Source organism: Heliconius melpomene, chromosome 12 (assembly GCF_056956725.1).
Source record: "Heliconius melpomene rosina isolate 202511_hmr_F chromosome 12, ASM5695672v1, whole genome shotgun sequence".
Lineage (NCBI taxonomy): Eukaryota > Metazoa > Arthropoda > Insecta > Lepidoptera > Nymphalidae > Heliconius > Heliconius melpomene.
The window spans coordinates 9,026,914-9,048,228 of record NC_140400.1 but is presented as its reverse complement, the minus strand read 5'-3'; the positions used below and the strand labels follow the sequence as shown (position 1 = coordinate 9,048,228).

Sequence of the window (21,315 nt, the reverse complement as noted above, 5' to 3'; positions counted from 1 at the left end):
CAGTTTAAGAGCGAAACATCTTACACAGGAGTAAAAATAGACATTTTATCAATATCTAAAACAAAGAAAAGTCTTGAATTTCATCGAAATGTCTCGAAAATTAGGTAGGAAGTAGGAACACGAGTGTCTTAACACAAGGTTCCTTCTGCCTACTCTGCTTCATGAACGATAGAGCGTGAAGCTAACAAAAATCTATATTTAAGCATAGTTTTAGTGAATGGCAGCTTAATAGCTAAAATAGCAAAAAATGCTTTACGTGTTCTAGCTAAAATAATTAATATAAATAATGATGTTAACGCTAATGAAAGGATTTTTGTATTGTAATTAGTGAAATGAGGTTATTACATTAATAATGTTTGTGTTCATTTAGGTATACCTAATGTGAAAGCATAAAATAATGAAAATATTAGTTGTTAAATATGAGTTAGTTAAAGATTTTTTCATACTAATGCATACTTATTTTAAAAACAAAATACTCCAATATACCGCGTAGTAAATATATCTATTTACAATACTTAAAAACATTCGCGTTTCGTATAATATAATAGCGTTCCATATTTACGTGTTCCATTCACACGCGCGGTAGTGTGCTAGTGTGCGTGCGGCGTGGCGACTTGCGCCTGCGCAGACGTACGAGCCCTCTTTGTTTTGTTGACAAGCCGTGTTGTTGTTTTCTGTTTCTCTTTTGCCTTCAAACGTGTCGGACGTGTGTATATGAGTATATATTATATATAGAAAAAAGTATTTCGTTAACGTATACTTTCACGAGATTTACTTTATATTTAGTGCAGTTAATTTATTTTTTACTTCTGTCTGTCCAAGTGTTTTTGTGTTATTGTGAATTGACGTTGTGTATTTGAGAAGTAATATTATTCTTTCAACATTCTTTCAAAAGGTAAGGTGTAATGTTTGTATTATAAATGATTATTTTATTATTTGTATCGTTTTCTTTGTCTTTAATAGGTTTATAATTATTATTAGTCTTCAGAAATAATCTATATATAATTATTGAACTTATCTTTTACACATTAGGTAGTGTTAATAATAGATATCAGTATTTAAATGTCATTTAAATACATTTACATATAACAATATTTACTCAATATACTTATTGTTTATTATTCACAAAGGAAAACACACTTTCCTGACATTCGATAAGCAACATGATTCATATATTGTTTACAATGTAAATTAATATGAAAAACATTATAAATATTTCTTAAAAAATTTAAATTTAAAATTTAAACTTAAAAAATAATTTTCCTATATCAAATTTAAATCATAAAGGTATGCTTCAACATAATAAAATTATCAATAGTTTAAGTTCGTGGCAATATGTTTATATAACAATACTATAGCACAGTGTAGGATTTCATTACTCTAATGAGATTCACGTTCATAGCTGAAGATTAAAGTTGTTTTTCTTCGCCTCAATTTAGATACAGTTATTTTGGCGAGTCGCCTTACAAGACGGCTTACGAGTTACGGTACATCGTATGTGTGCTCTCTTTAAGACTTTTACACACGACAAATGTGCTATATCTTCGTTGCTGATAAAGAATGTGTTATTTTATTTTACTTTTTGCTGAAATTTACGGGTTTTTAGTGTATATTTTAGGTAACCTAATAAAATATTACAAGAATGATTAGCGTAAATACGGTGCAATCTTCATTTTATATATTTTTTTAACCTATTTGAGGCTATTGAATTTTAATTAATATATAAAAATTGTCTAGAAGTAATGAAAATATTGAATTAGGTATATTATATATTTGAAATTGTGTACAAGCAGCTTAATATAACGGGACGTATCGATGTAACATGTCCACGCTCATTATTGGTCACGCCAAGATAAATCACCTTTTGACCGATATGTTTCATTTTGTGATTTACTTTGTATTATTATCATTAATATGAATTTTTAGCTACTTTGGTAAATATAATTCAATTGGTACGGAGGTTGCGGGTTTGTTTATTTATACCTGTCTTTTTTCTAATTAAAATTAAGTAAATTGTTTTAATCTATATTTAATATTATAAAATGGAAGAGTTCGTTTAGTTGAACGCACTAATCCTAGGAGCTACTGGTTTAAATTCAAAACAATCTTTTTGTGTTGGATAGTTGATTAATCGAGAAAGGTTATAGGTTAATCGTTTTAATGTAACTCATAGTAACTAGTCATAGGACATTCATGTAAAAGCTACTCTTAACATAAAATAAAATCCTACAGCGCACGCACAGTGTAACTCATAAGTAAAGGAATACGAAGTATTTTTCTTTAATGTTCTTAGTCCAACTCACAAAGGGGATGAATATTACAAAAGGTGCCAATATAATGTACATTATAAAAAAAGTTCAAAGTAAAAATAGTATTTAGTCTCGTTTATCATTTATAAACAGTCGTAATTGGACTTAGAAATTTACACGGGTCTAAATTCTGTTAATACGATTCGTGTAACTTTTATAAATATTATACATATGTGTGTATTCAAAATTGGTCCCTTTTATTAAATTCAGCTTTCTCAAAAAGGAAATTGCATTTTAATGACGATCGGCACATATTAAAATCGACCTCAAAAATTTCACTAAAATTAGCGTGTCCTGTGCACGTTTACCAAACTTTCACTGCGGATTAACTGCAGAGTAACTGCCTCGTAACCGGTTTCTAATAATGTCGGAACTCGAAAAACAAGCAAGGATTGAAATTGTCGCCGCCAAACGAAAGTAATTTAAATTTTCGTTAATATTATCGTCTTTATTATAAGTATAACAATTTTTTACTTTCGTATCTTGAATATTGGTATAGCTTCTTTGTCTTGTAATGTAATTTCATAAAAATATACATATTGAATCTATATCCAATCAGTTACTTTTAGCACAATAGTGTAAGTATGCTAGTTTTATTGTATTGATAAAATTGCAATAAACAAACTAATTCTATATGAAATTATAAAAAAACTTAATAATTAATAAAATACAAAATGATTTGTTTATTTTTCTTTATTAATGATTAAAATATAAAGATAATGAATACATAAAAAAAATAGATTACAACCAAAATTTTATTTCACGTTCAATTTGTCCAACGAGTGAAAGTAGCTTATTTATGCAAAGAAGCAATAAAGATCCTTCCAACCGACTGTTGATTTATTTTCCTTCTCGGACTCGTCTGAAGTGCTAAGAAAGTATTAGGTAAATAAATATCTTATTCACTTCAGCAGATTTCGATAAACGTTATGTTTCCAACTGACTGGTTTTACCCTTTTTTGCAATGTTTTGTTAAAATATTTCTTTATGTTTTGATCTTCACGCACACAGCAGGTTAGGCAGAGAGAACTTAGTGTTAAGACACTCCGCTCCACATTTTCAATTTATGGAACTCTACGTCGCGCTTTACCTCGAAACCAGAGCGAAGGCATGAATATAGTAAATATTATTTATTTTGTGTTGTCACAACAGTCGACGTATAAAAACAGAATTTAGAGCACAGATATAAATTTAGTGATGACAGAAATAGAAATGAAAATAGATGAATGTATCTTTTCAAACGTCATTTCGTTTCCATCACAAATAGGCAACGTCAATATATCTTGTAATTGTAATATAATAAAGATTTCTATTTATTTTCTTACCAATTAATAGTATAGTAAATAAATAATTTATACATACACGCGTATAAACTACAATAAGGAAGTGAACAAAGATGATAAGAGAAAACTGCGCCGTTAATTCTACGTACCATTACCCACAGTTTCGTCCTAACATTGATTGAACATCATTAAATTATAGCTATAAAAACGTTTTTGTTGCAATAATGAGTTTACTTTTTTGTGTCATTTGTGGTTTTTGTCATTAATAATTTTAATATCATTTAATGAATATAATTCTGGTCGATAATTATAGGGGCACACATGTGTGACTGTAAACGTAACTGGTTGTGGGTTCATTTCTTCGCCCTGGTGTCGAGGCTAAGCGCGGCGTTGAGTTCCACCACTCAACAAGCAATGCGTCCAGTATTCGGTCGAAAATGGGGACCGGTGGGGAACACTGGGTTCCTTCTGCCTACCCTGCTATAAGCGGGATAAAACGTGAAGATAAAGAAAATCGATTATTTTAATTTTAGGGGTAAACATCTGAAGAGCTTGGCTAAATTCCAATTGAGGAAATATTTGTCTGATGAGTTTTAAAACTCTTTGTTTTATTCGATTCTCTTACTACGTGACTCCTTTCACGGGTTTCTCGCTAGTGGTAATAAATTGTGACGCATACTTTCCTACGGTTTAAATGTTTAATTTGTATGTATTCATAATATTTTGGTGATTCATGAGGAAAAATTTGGTCTTCACTTATTAAAATAGGTGGTTCTCGGTTTCGGAGTAGGTAACTGAAGTTTGTCGCCTAGTTTTAAAAGTGGCCAAAAGCTAGTCGGACTCGCACATGAAGAGTTCCGGAAAATCAAGCATAGATCAGGGACTACAAATAGCAAAAATACCAACATTTTTTCGCCAAATAAAAAAAACTTTGCTTTTCATAGTGTTTTATGGTATTTGTATGAATAACATAGTTATATAATAATTATAAAATAATAATTTCAGAATAAAGTGGCTGTGACATACGGACGGACAGACTGACATGATGAATTTATAATCCTAAAAATGGTATGTTAGTTTAAAATATATTTTTTTCCTCTTTATCCCGCTATAGGCAAAGGGAACCTGGGAACTCAGTGTTGCATTGCAACCGAGAGGCTAAAAAAACAATAATAATTAATTTGTATTTTTCTCATATGTAGAGTTAGGTGTGAATCACATTTCTAATAGAATATAATAATATATTAATAAAGCTGCAATGAACAAAGAACTTGCCACAACGAAACTTTCAATCCCACACCAGAACGTGTTGGTAATACTTGTATGTAGTAGGTAAATATTTTTATATTAATAATATATTAGCAGTAGGTACGTAACAACCATATTGTTTTATAAACAAGACAATGTAATTATTTATTTAACTATAATTTCATATGTAATTTCCTTTAGTTTCAATAAATGTCATGTTATGCTATATCGCTCTGGTATCGAGGCAAAGCGCGGCGTTGAGTTCCGCCACTCAATACGCAATGCCACCAGAATTCGGCGGAAAATGGGGAACGAAGTGTTTTAACACTATTCTAGGCGGATTAGGTAGAATCCAGCTAAAATTTACTCTATTGAGGATTGGCTTGTCGCTAATTTCGACCTATTATATGGAAACTGATGAGTAAGTGCAAACAAACACCGCAGTTTTAATCATAAACAAATTTATAATTCTAAAAATATATTTACATATAAATTTCCTCTTTTATAGGATTTGAATCCAACATTCTATAAGGCGTATGCCAACTGCGCCACGAATCACGACGGTGTCATCTATTGTATTATGATTAATAAATTCGATATCTGTAAATATTGCAGAATTCTCTTTATCATAAAGACAATGGTAGAAAACTCTCGCTAGTGGAAATAGAAAATAAAGCCACATTTTTTCATTGAGAATCTTATCAAACTACATATATAATATAACGTATTTCACTATAATATTTAATAGACTTATATAATATACCTTTTATATATATATTACAAACGTCCTTCCTACAATAATTAAGGACCGTCTCTAGACTCTAGTCTAGACGTGCGTAGAGTCTAGATTCCAGATCTGACTCCCCACCTTCCCCCATTAGTCTCCTGTGTCTTTAATGTATTTGCACGTCTGAATACTGTCGGGCGAGTTCTAATATTACTATATAACTTTTGAAACAAATTAACACAAGACAAGACTGGTCCAAGAAAAACAATAACATTCTGTAAATGACCGCTACTCACGAAGTAATTTTGATTCTTTAAATAAATTGAAAGTGTTTTGAACGGAGCAGTTTCTGTTTAGTTTAATAACAACCTGTCTAGACGTGCTTGGAGATCTGGGTGGTTTTCTTTCTCCCTGTCTTGATTCGCATAGTGTGCTTCTTTGAGTCTTTATCTATCTATATATATAAAAGGACTTGTCCTCACTGACTGAGGTAAGACGCACGCACAGCCGTAACCGCTGTGCGTAGAAACGTAAAATTTGGAGAGATGTTTACTTTCGTAATCTGGACATCCACTAAGAAGGGATTTTTAAAAATTTTAACCCTAAAGGGGCGAAATAGGGGTTGAAAGTTAGTATGGAAAAAAATTTAAATCGGCACCGATTCTTATAAAATTTGAAATTCACTCTTAAAAGTATTTAATTGAACACGTGTTTCATGGTTTTCTAGAATTCTTTCCATAAGGGTGCAAATAAGGGGTTGAAAGTTTGTACGGAAAAAAGTTTAAATCGGCACCGATTTTTATAAAATTGTAAATACAGACTCTTAAAAATATTTAATTGAACACGTGTTTCACGGTTTTTCAGAATTTACCCCCTAAGGGTGCCAATAAGGGGTTGAAAGTTTGTATGGAAAAAATTTTGTATCACCACTGATTTTTATAGAATTAGAAATTGAGACTCTTAAAAATATTTCATTGAACACGTGTTTCATGGTTTATTAGAATTCACCCCTAAGCAATAAGCAGGCGGAGCTGCGCGCGTCCGCTAGTAGAATATATAATAGAAATACATGAGGCCAGTCTGTCGCGGTGCAGGGGCACGAAGTGTGACTTTAAACTCATATAGTTGTGGGTTCGATCCCCACTCGAGGAAATCAAATATTTATTTAAATTTATATTTCCATTTCTTTGCTCTGCTTGGTATATCTACTTATAGAACGTTAGAGTTTTAAACGTTTAATTTCTACGAAGTTGCCAGTTAAGTAGTGCCAACTGCGAAACGATTGTGACTCAAACCTTATTTGTTTTGTTAACAAGCAAAAAAAAACACATGGTACATTATATCTATTTTAAATAATTGTTTATAAGAAATGTTTTTTATAGAAATATTTATTCTTTTATTAAAATATTAATTCTAAATAGTATTTTAATTAATACGTCAAAATTAATGCGACATATTTTACTGTACCACTTTAAAAACTTAGAAGTAAATACTTTTTCAATCTCTTAGCAGCCCCAGTTACAATTCACTCAGCCAATCTATTTAAAAGAAAAAATAGTAACTAATCTCAAACAAATGTTTGAGAAATTTTAACAAGAAACGTTTAACAGTTATTTTTTTACTGTCACACTCTACAAAGGATTTCAAATAGAAAATTCCAGAAGCGGAATTCTTTAGGTCAAAATAGCTATATTACTATTAGTATTTGGTAGACTTCGCGGCTCCATTGTAGAGGAGCTGAAAGGTGTCGAGCTCAACAATGCAGTCTCAATTTGTGCTGTGCTGGTATCAAAGCCTTTTCTGCCGACTCAGGATTATTTGAATGCCAATCTGATTCATTTTTAATATGTTTGAAAAACATTTTAAACTATCCACTTGGTAGGAAATTCTGTATTGTTTAAATTTTATTTTTTGTTATAAGTGTTCACCAAATTCTTTTATGAAACAAATTAAAATATATATTTTATTCTTTCATAATAAAAAGGAAACCGCCCATTTCGTCAAAGGTCTTGCGCTCACTTCCTCTTTAAAAATTAACATTAAATAGGAAGTAGGTATAATATAGACATATAACATTTTTAAACGCATATAAATTTCTAATACATGTGTTTATACCAAAAATTTGAAATATTTACTTACCAATAAAGATTCATAGAAAAATCTACGCAAACTATAATATTTATATTTACGAGCATATTCCGCGTACACGTTATGATCATAAAATGGTAGAGTACAAAGAAGATTTTAGAGAAAAATTCTTTTAAAAACCAAATGGTTTTATAAATAGACTAAATAGTCTTCCATCGTTATTGAATTAAAAAAAAACTGTTTTTGTGGCTGTTTTAAAAACATAATGATTAGAATATTTATATATATTTTTTATGGCTTCGCAAGGACGTCTCTTTTTGTTATTCGTCTAGGTTTTTGAACTCGCCTTCAATTACTTTATGTTATAACAAAAAAATATTTAAATGTAACTTGTATGTAAAGAAGTATTTTAGTGTTTTATTGAATCTAAAAAAAACTAAAATGAAATAACTGTGCCTAGATTCCCAATAGTACATATATATAAATATGTATTATATATACAATCCTATCCTATATCTTATAAAACAAAGTCGCTTTTCGTGTCTGTCTGTTGTTTCTAACTCTTCTTCTTCTAAACCACCCAACGGATTGTAATGCGGTCTTCACCATTAAGTCGGGTGTTTTCCGTAGAAGGTTTATATATAGTTTATTATTTGTACATTCTTATGTAAATTAACATAAATACGATAAATGTGTATAAAGTCCTACCCGTTGAGACACTTTCGCGCATGCGCTGCTCTAATGGTAAGTAGTACATGAAAAAAATGTACTGGAGTATTGTTCCTCTTAATAAGATCTATAAAAAAGTCCGCGAGAGCATATTCGTATCTTTTAAGAATAACGTGTAGTGATCATTTTTCTGTCTAAAAATAATAATTTCAATATATTTTTTATTGTGAGGGATATTTTTCCATAATGGTATTAATCCTTATCCTTTAAAATACTTTATTAATTTTCTACGTTAAACGAAGATAAAATTTGCTTTTTACAATATTTCGAAATTGCGAATAGCTTTACAGAAAAGCGCATTTAATTGTTGACACATCCCGCCGTTGACACATCAGCTGTATGTTACTCAAGTTTTACTTATCCCTTACTCTCAGCATATAAATAAGTACATTAGTTACGTTGGCCATTTAATGTAGACCAAAACTGTCTTTTACTGTTTTTCATTTTAATAAGTACTTTAGAAGTTGTTACAATATCAAAAAAATCCTTGCTGCGAAACGGCTCGCCATGCGTCCGCCGTGCCCGCTTGCCTTACACGTATCGTGGTTCAGTGGTAGAATGCTCGCCTGCACGCGGGCGATTTCCGCGGAAAATTAAATAGAATGCATGGGCGGGGTTCGATTCCCGGCCCATGCATTCTATTTAATTTTCCTCACAGGCAGCCACGTCGTGCTTGCTTTTCATCAGGGACAGAATACCCCCTTCAGCATTAACCACAAGCTCGAAAAGAAAAAACCCGGTTGCCTCTAAAGCAACGAAGGTTTAGTTAGATGCGTTTGCACGTATTGGATAATTGGAATTGAATGTATTATTTAAGCGCGATATATTTGGTTTCACATTTTTTGTAGTAGTTATTAGTAGGTAGATTTTTGTTTATAATTTCTTCCGTTTAAAAATAGTCATTTAACTAGCTAAAAATAGTCATTTAAATATATTTTAATAAGTACTTGAAAAGATTAGTAGCACACATTTAAAATTACGGTACCTACAAAAAAATCCTTGCTGTGTAAAACAATTGGAAAATCCTTATTGAAACTACGAAAATGCGGGTTGCATTAGGGTTTAATTAATTTTCACATTATCTTAAGTGCTTTGCAAACATACATTATATGAATAATCCAGTAGTAAAAGCGGGCGAAGCCGCAAGGGGGTCGCTAGTGTTATATATATACCTATCTCAATTTTAAGAAGAACATTACTATCTAAATCTATGTATTTATATCTAAATTATGATAATTAAAATATGTGACAATAAAATAAGTGATAATGGCTGATTATTTTTACGTCAGTATAAACTGTCGATTAAAAATAAAAGGCCGATAAACGATAATACACTAAAGTTTTTTGAACTTTACGGTTGACCTAAATGTACCGTAACGTTAAATTCGTTCGCGTTAATTATTTTGTATAATTTCCTGAAAGCTTTCCAAGATTCTTGATTTATTGAGCTTTGATTTTACGGTATTTATCTACTTTAGGTATAGTTAAAAATTGTCTATAAACATTCGTATATTATGAGTATATAGATAGTTACTTCAATATGTCATTTAAAATCTTCATTATAGCTTATGGGAAGTCGTCACAAACCTTTCTAGAATGGGTCCTCTTCAAATATAAAAATAAATATGCATACTAATACGATATTCTTATCAGTCAATAAATATATTAAGAAAATGGATGACAGAGTTCAGATATTAGATCTTTATCGCTTATCGGTCAACTATAATGAAGCCTGTGTTTTGAAAGATAATAAAGAAATTTACTTATTTATATTTTAATTGAATTTATTAATAAAACATATTTTTACCACTACTTAAGTAATTTAATAGCTTTTATACTTGAATGATTGTTATACTCACAATTCAAATCAAGTTACAGTAGTTTTATTAGCGCTTTTATTATCCTCATCAACTTCCATTATTAGCTCTTTAATTGTTTTGATAAATTAATTCTTTCTCGTAATTATTTATAACAAGTATGTTTTATTAAAAGTAATCCTAAATATAGTAAAAAATATTAGAGCCCTAATAACTAATTTGTTACAAAAATGTTACCTTACAAGCCAGCAGCGGTTATGCATCGTTAGATCGTTTGAAGTGATTCTTAGGTAGCTTTAAGGTTTATCAGGCATAAAAATAGTCAATTAGGTGGTTCCGTTGACCCGAGACCGAGCATTGAATCGATATCGTCACTCGTTTAGATTACGTTCACCCCTCCGCCTCGCCGTGTCTTTAATAATTTGAATAAATGACTTGACAAATATGAATATTTTAATGGGAGCTGATATTCATGGGTATATTGGAGTATTTTATGTCTTCTTCGAACTTTTGCATGAAGATTTCATTTCTATATCTGATGTTATTAAATGATTAGTAATAATTATCTAATTAGGGTATATGTTGGAAGTTTCTGTAAAAAAATAAAAGTTTTATAACTCACTTTATTAAGGTTGAAAGGACTAAATACATTAAGGTTCACGTGTGAACCTATTATACACGCCATTATTAACTTTTAATTAATTATACATAGATACATCTACCATATTGTGGCTATGTTTAATAAGAAATTATAATTAAACTAAAGTTTTCGGTACGAAACCATCTTTTTATATTACAAATAATAATTAAAGGGTCAAGTGAAAGTTCAAATAAACAATTTATTTAGTAATATGCGGCTGGTCTTCAATCGGAATACGATGTTTCATGCGGATATTGATAGACTGACATTGACCGTGACCGATGAATTAAAATTGGTCAATCCTTGGCGTTATTGCTTGTAACGATTTTCGAGTTCTTTGAACTTGGTGGTTTACACGCAATTCCGTCATTTTAGGGAAGGAAAATGAACTAACTTAGCAATAAAAATAACAAGCTTAGGTTACATTTATTTTTAAATAATGACCAAAGAGGTTAAAGTTATATTACCAATACATAATATTGGTATAGATAATAAGTATATAATTAATATTACTTGTGTGTTAGTTAGATCAACATAATTAAGTTCTGCTTGCACTTTTTTTCTATAGGTTTTTCCTCAGTGATAGAAATGTTATTATGTTAAGTGACTAAGAAACTTTATTTTAAATTTGAGTTATTATAAATTGTTTACACGTATGGAATGAATACTGAGAATTTACACTACTGGAAAATGTGTATTCGATTTCGCGTGTGACTATAAACGCGACAGGTTGTTTGTTCGATTCCCACTTGAAGAAAAAATAAATCTTATTTCCTCGCTCTGGTAACGAGTGCGGCGTTGAGTTTCGCCATTCAATACGCAATACCTCCAGAATTCAGCGGAAAGTGGAGATCGGAAGTGTGTTAATGGAACGGAGTGTCTTAACACTAGGTTTCTAGGTTCCCTCGGTCTATATGCGGAATTACAGCGTGAAGTTAAAAAAATATTCACAAAGTAATAAGAATAATAATAGCTAGAATATTACAATATAGTAAAATGCTAGCAATTCTTAAAGCCCGGTGCCGTTGCTGTGGTTGTTACGTGTAAGGTTAAGTTAGAGTGTGTAATGGATAATTAAATACGTGTTTGCTCGACTCAGCTTGCGTGTCGAAGTAAACTATAAATACTCGTATCCACATCTTACAATTTATTTCCATGACGATGACCGAATAGATGAATAAATTATTAAAACTTCTAGCCCTATTTTATATTACATATTAAAGCACTAATTTAGTCTTAGTTTCCCTCAGTTTACTCGCTATGCGGGAAAGTAATTTGAATCTGCTTATTTTACTTTTGTATTATTCATACTAATTATGTAATTATCAAAAATGTGTGTTTTAGTTGTCCACATTAATATCCGTAAAAATGGTGTACATTTCACTGAATATTACAAGTTAATGAAACTACTCATAATATATTTCTCATATTTTCAATTTTACGTCTGTTTGCAAACGGCGTTGCTTTCCATCCATCCATCAGCCTTTTAAAGTCCACTGCTGGACATAGGCCTCCTTCAATGCTCGCCACTCCGTCCGGTCCTGCGCCCTTTGAATCCAGCGGGTTCCCGCTGTCTTCTTGAGGTCGTCGGTACACCTATTTGGAGGGCGGCCTGTACTCCTTTTGCCGAGACGTGGTCGCCATTCGAGGACCTTCCTTCCACATCGGTTGCTTTACTAAACACAAATAACACAAAATATTTTTCATACGCCAAATAAACATTCTTACCGGAAATTCGTAAAGCGGCGCGTGCGCAAGATAAGCTACACTATATTTGTTAGAGTTCATTAACTTTACTCATTTGATCTACGCTTAGTGTAAATGAAAAATGCATCTTAATCTTACAAAAGGTGCCGTTAGCGTTAAATACATCGGCCACTCGTAGCGTAGAGGCACAAGTGTGTGATTGTACGCTATATGTTGGGGATTCGATTCCCACTCGAGGAAATTAAATATTTTCAGATCTTCGTTTTGATGTGCAGCAAAGAGCGGAGTTCCGCCACTTAACAGCTGAATTCCATTCCATTCCACTTAACATGCAGTGCTTCCAAAATTCGGCACATTAGGCTCGTTCTGCCTACCCCGCTAAGCGAGTTATTGCCAGGGAGACAGCGGGTATAACAGGGTAGACAGTGGCCATTTAAGTGTTATGTTATGTTAAGACACTCCGTTACCCCGAACTTTCCGCCGAATTTATCGAGGCATTGCGTATTGAGTGGCGGAACTCTACGCCGGGTTTTTGTCTTAGTGCCAGAGCGAAGAAATGAAAATATCAATAAATAATAATTCATTCCTTCGAGTGGGTATCAAAATGATTATCAACTGCAGCAACTCACCATAGCCGCCACATATTTAATTAACAATAACAAAGTAAACTTCAATAAAGAAATCTAAAAATAAAATAACCTCTGACATACATTTGTTCAATAATTTCTTTTACGCTGAAACATCTACACAATGCGAAGTTCCCACATTATTGTGCTATCGTAAAGCCGTAGAACAGTTATGTAACAGTTATAATTAGGTTTTAAAACGTGAACTCTTGAAAGTGTTTTTGCTTGGTTACCGTTTCGCAATTAACCGAATTAATGTATTTTTTAAATAACCGTATATTATTTTTATATAAAAAACCGTGTTATATCTCTTAGAATTAATAGTATATGGGCTGTACATATGTGACAAGATTTCAAACTAAGAATATTTGTATTTACCAATGAAAATGAAAGTTATTTTCAGTATTTTAAAAGGTAAAGACGTTTCTGTGGCCTGGTAAATAAAGTACAAAAAACAATCACCTTCTGAAGTGCATATATCAATTTTACATTTAAATATATGTATAATGTATATGGTTATGAAAAATAAATAAACGATTAAAACAATACAAACAATTTCAAAAATTTCATTTAAAACAAATATAATATTATGAACCTACGACCGTTGACCGTTGTCTTTAGTATTTTTTCTTTTTTTAGTTGGCATTGCGGTGTTTAATCTACCTAGAACTAAATATTCATAACACTGCAATTAAAATACTACCAGAATAGCTATTTAAATATTGTTAGCATACTTAAGAGAAGGTAATCGAGCTCTAATTACTTTAAAACCAACCGCAAAATAATGGTTTTTTGTTCGCTTGGGAGCTTAAACTATCTTTCGCAATCAATTGATGTTGAATTAATAATTTTGTGTACGTACTATACATATTTGATTATGAGGCCGTGATGGCACAAGGGCGTGACTGTTACACGATGGTTGAGGGTTCGATCCCCATTCGGGGGAATGATTTATAGGCACCGAGCCTTAAGTTTCGCCACTCAACACTTAATACCTCGAAAAATTCGGCAGAAAATGGAGAACGGAGTGTTGTAACATGTGAACGAGTTCCCTCTGCCTACTCTGCTATACGCGAAATACAGCATGAAGCTGATAACATTTAATTATGATATAAAATATTTTAAAAGGAACGATATAGTACATTGTTACTAAATTACGAGAAATGTAACATTACCATTGAAGATAATGATTTCCGCCTTCAACCAAGAGAGATATTTGAGGAACCTAAGTACATATATATCTCTTTGATCTTTGAGAAAAGGTAGTGGAAAATAAATACCTATGTGTTAGCTTATCTGCGATGCCATCGACGATAGGGCGGCTAGAAAAGCAGAAACAGTATAATTTTGTACATCAACTACAGGAATTTACAGTATTTATAACATCAGAAACAATCATAAATTATAAAATTGTGATTACGTCTTCTATTACAATTACTAAACCCATACAGTTATTTTTGGCCAGGTTGAATCAGGCGAACGGTGTGAGAATGGTAGCTAAAACAAAATGTTTAGAAAATGTATTTATTTTATTACTTATTCGTCTAGTAGGTATCTACATAAATATAAAATTAAATGCATCGTATATTTTAAAAGGTTTTATATATATGTATAAGAGCAGAAATAATGTAAATGTAATATTATTTTATAATACCACGTGTGTCTGGTAAAGCAGGAAGACTATCGACCTACATAAAAACAGGTCAAACCAGTTGATAAGGCTGTTAACATTATTCTGTTATCATATGTATATTTTATACATATAATGTTGGTATAGTTGCAATAAGTCGATATTAGAAAATTATATAATTTAATAATGTATCAATATAATAGAATGCTAGTAAGATCTCTTTTAATTGAAATAATTATTTAGCGTCAAACTAAAACTTAAAAAAAAAAACGAAAATATACAAATTTTATTTTTAAACTTCAAATGAAACCTTTTTATAGAAATATAAAGAAATAAATATTAATAAACATTAGTAGTTACAACTTATTTCTGAATGCGTGCTATACTTTAGTTGGCTTTTTTTCCAAGAAATATGAGCAAGAAACACGCGCGGTAAGCTAATAATTTTATCATACGGTTCCAGCAACTCTTTTGTTTACACAGGAACAGCTGACATCAATGGAAAGGGCGAACGCTATCGAACTCATTGACGGGGGTCCCGCCTCCCACAGAGGTATAATAATAAAGGCCACCCGCGTCCGTGTAGTGCAGATTTATTGTTAGCTAATAAAATTATTTTACTCAAATCTTATTTACAGTTACAAATTTCAATATTTTATTTCATTTACAATTATTTTCTTTTTTACTTTTTTTTAATTTAAAGTGTAATATTATCTACAATAAAGAAAAAAGGTTTGAATGCTATTTTATTTTATCTATATTTTGCCAAAAATATAATTACAGAATTTATTCATAGTAAAATAGACATATTTTATCTGTATATTTAAAATGTTAAAAATAATATAAAAAAATTAAATAGAAAATGAAACAACATCGTAAATAAATTGCTGACATTTTATTTTTCACCCAATGTATTTTGAAATTTAAAAATTCAATGTGGCGTGTTATTAAATGTCAAATATTTTTACCTAATGTGTTTTTTGTTCAGTGATTATATTCATTTCATATAGGTACATACGTATATTTTATATCTAAAATATTTTCTATTTTTTTATGTTTATTAAATATTATTATTGTTTTTATTTCAAAATGTTGTGTTTGATAAGGTAAGATAACGAAAATCCGCTCATGACACATCAAGTTTTATAATAATCCTACTTTATTAATATAGTTTAAAATTTATTTGATATTGGGATTTCAAAATTCCCCTTGCATTTGCTATAAATGGAAAGTTAGTTTAGTGAAGTTAAAGTTGGTGGAACTTTTACTAACAAAGTTAGTGGTGGAGCGGTCAGACTGGTAGGTACTGTAGGTCTGTGCTACTATAGGTACTTTATATGACGTTATAACTTTTATATTATATCCTAATAAACTAATTTATTTATTTCTTTATTACAGGTAAATGTTTCATATTCGGGTGCTATGGTGATCTAACTTATATTGTAAGTAACTTTTAACTTAATGTAAGTAATATGATATGTCCTTATTTTTTATTTTGATATTGAAAATAAAATATCATCTTTACGTGTTTGCGATATTTTGTTATTTACGATATATGCATCTTTTAACAAGTTTCTTTAAATTAAATAAGCGAAATTAGACTAGATTGTCAAGGCAGTGGACATCTGCGGTGTAAGCAGAGATCCTAGTAATCCTAATAAATTTAACATTAAGAAAGAAAAAATTTCCTTGCAAAATGTCACGAATAATATATAAAATAATACTCTAATAATGATTATTAACGAATGTTTCGTAGAGTAAAAAATTATGAATTTTTATTTTCGCTTTTAATAAATTCAAAACAACTTGTTGCAAGTTCTTGTTTGAAATGTTTCACAGAGTACGTATTTTGAAGTTTTTAAAAAGAACCAAAATAAAAAGTAGCAATTACAAAGTAAGAGTAGCTGAACAAGCATTGCAAACCCAACTTCATAAAGTTGAAGCAAGCTCTCATGTTTCTTCGAGTGATCCGCAGATATTTTTCAATGAAACTACATTTCTAACTTGGAAAGATATATTAGGTTTCGATTTATTGTATAATACGAGAAAGAGTTAAAAAAAGTTCAATTATATATAGTTGTAGGTATTCTGTTCAAAAAATAGTTTGTAAAAATATCATAAGGTAACTTATAAATAATTCTTTAAGAATTAAAAATAACTAACTGTAACTAATATTTTTAATATAGGTACACATTAACTAATATGAAAAATATACGTTTATAATTACTTTAGTCTCGCTCTATTATTACCATATCGTTCATCCACATTCTTTTTCGATTTAATGAGTATTTTAATTTTTTTTTTACTTTATAATTTTTTTTTAGATTAAGGAACAACTACTTTGAAAACAGTAATTGTTACGAGATCCGTTTATTTAAATCAGTTAAAAAAACCACTCTTTAAATCCAATACTAGGATTGAGCTTTACAGGAGTGGAATTGATTGTATATCTGATGTTGAGTTTTGATTACTCTACGACTGATTTAACTTTTTAATTTAAGTGAGGCTTTTTACATAGCGAATTACATTAAGTATCTTTTTGTTTAAGATATAGGAACATGTAAATTACAATTTTGTTTAGAAGATTTTTTTTTAATAATTTCATTAATTAAATATTTGAAAAAGTCATGTAAAAAGTCATGTAAAAAGTAATGTATAAATAAATAATTGGAAATCAATATCAATGCTATGGCAATAACGACATAGCTTACGTTTTGATAACGATTTTGATTATAACATTACCCAAGAAATCAGTAACAGTTAAACTAAAGAAATCAGCTTCGACTTCACGCTGTATACCACATTTAGCAGGGTAGGCAAATGGAACCTAGACTCTACAGTTAAGACATTTCCCTGTTCAGTCCCCCGAGTGGGAATCGAACCCAAAACGTGACGCAGGGTCGCAACGGCCTCAACAAAAGAAATCAGTTACGGTTAAACTAAAGAAATCACCTTCAACTTCACACTGTATACCGCATTTAGTAGGGTGGGCAGAGGGAACCTAGACTCTAGAGTTAAGACATTTCCCTGTTCAGTCCCTCGAGTGAGAATCGAACCCAGAACGGCCTCGACAAAAGACATCAGTAACGGTTAAACCCTGCGTCGCTGTTGCCACTACAGGCGCTGTTGTTTATCGGATTTTACGTCGTAAAAGCTCTCTATCACATGTACACATGTGTATACGACTTTATCAACGGTTTTTAGGTCACTGTGATTAAAGGTCATTGTTAGTACAATATGTTTATAAGCACTTAAATTTATATGCTCTGTTTATTTTTTTAATATTTTGATAAGCAAAGCCTCGTTAATATCTTCTTTTTTTATTTTGATGTATTGTCTATAGATAACGGCATACCTCTTTCGCTCTCATGCTTTTAAATGATTCTGGTGTACTTACTGTACTTTATATCAATTTTAATAGAATATTTTTGTATTTATAAAGGATAAATCGAATAAAACAGTTATAATAAATGTACGAACTAATAATGTAAACGTATTTTCGATTCGATACAAATTAAATATGTATTACGAAAATTACAATTATAAGCCAAACATTTTATCTTAATAGGGCAAGTCGTTAATTCTACGCAGAAACGTTAACTGGACCGTTGAAAGATTATTTGTTTTATATTTGGTGATAAGCAAAGCAAAGTAAACACATTTGGGTAATTACTAACATAATTATAGACATAATATTTATGTTCGTAGTTTTATTTGTTTTACAGATTGTGGTAATTTCAAAATCGATTCTATTAAAATGAAAAGATATTGGAATAATTGGTAAAAATAAATAGTAATTAGTAAAAGAAATGTGATAACTTAATTATTTTTAGATTTAGAAAATGTTTTTTATAACAAGACTCCTAAATAAAAAAATAAATGTAAACGCGAAAAGCATTGTTTCGTGTAAACAATATAGTGGCATTTACAAAATAAAAGTAATACACGACACTGCAAGTGTGAGGAACAGGTTTCGGTAACATTTCCAACGTGAACTAAAATTTTAATTTATAAATTGCATACAAGTTTTAACATAATATGGAACGAGAGTAAGTTTTAGATTTTTTTGACTTAATTATTATTATAAATGGGCATGGCCTCTTTTTAAGAGCTTACTACTATTTTTTTATTACTTGGATGACTTTTTTATATGTATACTAGGTAATATGTAAATATTTCAAATTATATTTTTTATTAATATTAAATATCTCCGCCCCGTACGTCATAACCGGACTCTAACGAAAGGCCTCGTCCACAAATTTCAAGTTGCTCAGCGCGCCATGGAACGGGCTATGCTCGGTGTATCTCTTAAGGATAGAATCCGAAATGAAGAAATTCGGAGGAGAACCAGAGTTACCGGCATAGCTCAAAGAATTGGTAAGCTGAAGTGGCATTGGGCGGGGCATATCTGTCGTAGAGCCGACGGCCGCTGAGGCAGACGTGTCTTAGAGTGGAGACCCCGTACAAAACGACCGGTGGGAGAACTCCCTGCCAGATGGGCCGACGACGTAAAGAGGCTGGCGGGTAGCGGATGGGTCCGAAACGCTGAGGATGAAGTGTGGTGGCAAGAATTGGGGAAGGCCTATATCCAACAGTGGACAAAAGATGGCTGTTGATGATGATGATTATGATGATGATTAAATATCTTAAAAATAAAAATAGGAAATTGTATAATGTAATTAATAACCAAGAAATAAATAGCGCAATTTACGTTTCTCTAAACTATCGTATACTAGAATCTTGTCGCTGAGTGACTATATCACGTGTACATGGGACTGTTTTGATTGCCCACTTGTAGTTTAATCATTATACGATAAACCTCACGTGTTTGATCCTTTTCAAGTTGATCTGATCGCGGAAGTCCCTTCAGCAAGTATTATAACGAGCTAAGTCAATAAACTTGACTGTTTAAACAACGAAAATAACCTTTCGGGCTCAGATTGTTAGGGTTAATATTGCGTAAACCGCTAACTATGCTTCGTCAGATTATGTAAATGTACGCAGCTGCATGGCTGATGTCAGTAGTGTTTCATCTAATGCATTGCATTCTAGTTCGTAATGTCAGTCCTAATATGGATCAGAATTGTGGACGGTTTTATAATGCGCGTGTTTGTTATTACATAAGTGTTGTTGTTCTTATCAGTTCCGAGCTTGAACCCAATGGTCTAAACGCATATTCGACCTATATATAGGAAAATAAAAATAACTTGGTATCTTTGTCGTGACGTTAAATAAACTGATTGGAGAAACACGTGGAATCTTTCAGAAATATTTGTTTTGGATTTTATTTTAACTTAACACAACAAAATTTCGAAATATCTTATATCTCCATCGATATACGCGTGCGTTTGAAACACTGAGTGTTAAACTGTTAAACCAACCACATGTTTAACCAACCCCACCACAATGTGTGGTTGCTGTTTTTTTATGTAAAAATCACGGGGTTTTTACATAAAAAAACATCTTTGCGCTGTATCCCAGCAGGGAAGGCAGAGGAAACTTAGTGTTAAGACACTCCGTTCCCCGTTTGTCGCAGAATTTTTTGAGACAATGCGTGTTGAGTACTCAACGCCAAATTTGCCTTGGTGCCAGAGCGAACAAATTCAAAATTCAAAATTCAAAATATTCTTTATTCAAATAAACTTTATAAGCACTTTTGAATCGTCGAATGTACATGTCAACAAAAAGCTACCACCGGTTCGGAAGGCAGTTCTGCTGAGAAGAGCCGGCAAGAAACTCAACAGTTGCTCTTTTTAAAGTCAATGGTATATTTTACTATTACATTAGTTGGCAGCTGTCCTGCCTGACATTCAATAGACATTAATTCCATACATGCTTATCCTCTAAATATTCTTGAACAGTGTAATAAGCTTTACTTGTTAGAATTTTTTTTACAGATATTTTAAATTTTGGAAGTGGCAAATTGAGAATACACTGCGGAATTTTATTATATACACGTATACTTAGACCCATAAACGATTTATTAACTTTTTGGAGGCGAAAACTTGGTGTAACAAGCTTATCTTTATTTCTCGTTCCTATCGTATGACTGTCGCTATTTTTACTATGACAATGTATATTTTGTCGGACAAAGAGAATATTATAGTATAGAAATTGGGAAGCAACTGTAATAATACCTGCATCTTTGAAAACATCTCGCAGAGAATCTCGAGCTCTTAGATTATAAATATATCTTACGGCTCTTTTTTGGAGAATAAATATTGAATTGATATCTGAAGCACTGCCCCATAACAGCATTCCATAAGATAAAATACTATGGAAATAGCTAAAGTAGACTAGTCGGGCAGTTTCAACGTCCGTCATTTGTCTTACTTTCTTAATTGCGAACGCGGCAGAGCTGAGTTTATCTGCAAGTGCTTCCAGATGAGCGTTCCACTGGAGTTTGGAATCTATAGTAACACCTAATAAAATAGCTGATTCCGATACATTAAGAGGTTCTCCTTTAATTATTACATTAAAATTATGTTTTTTAACATTTGGTAAGGCAAAC

The 21,315-nt window shown here is 31.3% G+C and overlaps 1 protein-coding gene across 8 annotated transcripts in view; it reads left to right on the top strand.

The window, feature by feature from the left end:
* The window catches only part of Ypel (Yippee-like), an 81,222-nt gene that overhangs the window by 37,596 nt on the left and 22,311 nt on the right, over positions 1-21,315 (top strand). For 2 of the 8 annotated variants that reach the window (XM_085195157.1, XM_085195152.1), the window contains exon 1: positions 589-895. The exons of 5 other annotated variants lie outside the window; for them this stretch is intronic. The gene's annotated coding sequence lies outside the window, so the exon portion shown is untranslated. Of the gene's footprint in view, positions 1-588; positions 896-21,315 lie in introns of those variants that run through there. One more of the 8 variants, XM_085195150.1, reaches the window with a different exon arrangement.